Source organism: Colobus angolensis, unplaced genomic scaffold, assembly GCF_000951035.1.
Source record: "Colobus angolensis palliatus isolate OR3802 unplaced genomic scaffold, Cang.pa_1.0 Scaffold21, whole genome shotgun sequence".
Taxonomy (NCBI): Eukaryota; Metazoa; Chordata; class Mammalia; order Primates; family Cercopithecidae; genus Colobus; species Colobus angolensis.
Window position 1 is genome coordinate 3,325,231 of NW_012115266.1, and position 1,425 is coordinate 3,326,655.

The 1,425-nt window shown below is 48.1% G+C and overlaps 1 protein-coding gene and 1 pseudogene across 1 annotated transcript in view; one reads left to right on the forward strand and one right to left on the reverse strand.

Annotated features, from left to right (window-relative positions):
* The window catches only part of LOC105512312, an 18,311-nt pseudogene extending 17,146 nt beyond the window's left edge, over positions 1–1,165 (forward strand).
* LOC105512327 (chromosome unknown open reading frame, human C11orf80) overlaps positions 1–1,425 on the reverse strand; it is an 82,737-nt gene that overhangs the window by 77,832 nt on the left and 3,480 nt on the right. The gene's annotated exons all lie outside the window — the stretch shown is intronic.

The window sequence follows — 1,425 nt, forward strand, 5'->3', positions numbered from 1 at the left end:
GGTCACAGAGCAAAAGCAGAAGTCTGTTAAATATCTAAGGATACAGACAGTTGGAAGGTAGATTCAGAGGGCCAAGACAATTTACAAAGGAAAAGGGGAATACCTCTGATCACTTCATTTAGCAAGCAAGCATTTTTAAGTCCTCATTATTTTTTATTTTAGAAACAGTCTTACTTTGTCACCCAGGCTGGAGCACAATAGCGTGATCATAGCTCACTGCAGCCTCAAATGCCTGGGTACAAGCAATTCTGCCTCAGCCACCTGAGTAGCTGGGACTACAGGTATGCGCCACCACGCATGGCTAATTTTTTTATTTTTTGTAGAGATGGGGGTCTCAATATATTGCCCAGGCTAGTCTCTAACTACTGGGCTCAAGCGATCCTTCCATCTTGTCCTCCCAAAGCGCTGGCATTATAGGTGTGGGACACTTCACCTGGCCTGTCTCCATCCTTCAATTAAAAATTACTTCAGAAAAGAAGTTTCAAAAGGTAGAATTGTTTCCTATATATTTCTGTCTTTAGAGTATTCATCTTGCAACTGAGTTGTAAAAATAGTTTGTTTTCTTTGATATGACCAAGATAAAGAAAGGTACTGGCCGGACGCGGTGGCTCACGCCTATAATCCCAGCACTTTGGAAGGCCGAGGCGGGCGGATCACAAGATCAGGAGTTCGAGGCCAGCCTGACCAACATGGTGAAACCCTATCTCTACTAAAAATGCAAAAATTAGCTGGGTGTGGTGGTGCGCACCTATAATCCCAGCTACTCAGGAGGTTAAGACAGGAGAATCGCTTTAACCCAGGAGGCGGAAGTTTGCAGTGAGCCACGATCTAGCCACTGCTCTCCAGCCTGGGCGACAAAGCGAGACTCCGGCTCAAAAAAAAAAAAAAAAAAAAGGGTACTTTGGGCGCCTAGCCCTGGGTTGTCCTTTGCATCTGTACGTGTTCGGGGTCCTTTCCACCATGCTGTCACTGCGGCGCTGCGTGCCCCATGTGTGCCGCGCCTTTCCGGCAGCTCCTGCAGCCCGCGCCCCGCTGTGCGCCCGGCCCTTTGGGCTGCTCAGTTTGCATGGGTTCGGCGGCCGGGCCTCCTGCCGCCTCGCGGGCACTGAGCCTGCGGCTGGGGGTGCGGCGTGTGAAGGAGACAAAGCTTTTACTGATTTCTTGAGTGATGAAATTAAGGAGGAAAGGAAAATACAGAAGCATAAAACCCTTCCTAAGATGTCTGAAGTTTGGGAGCCGGAACTGAATGGGACAGATGCTAAATTAGTGCGGAAAGTTGCCAGGAGGAAAAAAATCACTGTCACTTTCAACATTAACAACAGCATCCCATCATTTGATGATGAGGAGGAACCCTTCCAAGGGCAGAAGGTTGAAGACCCTGAATTGACATCAACTCCCCATTTCGTGGTTGAAGTTATAAAGAAC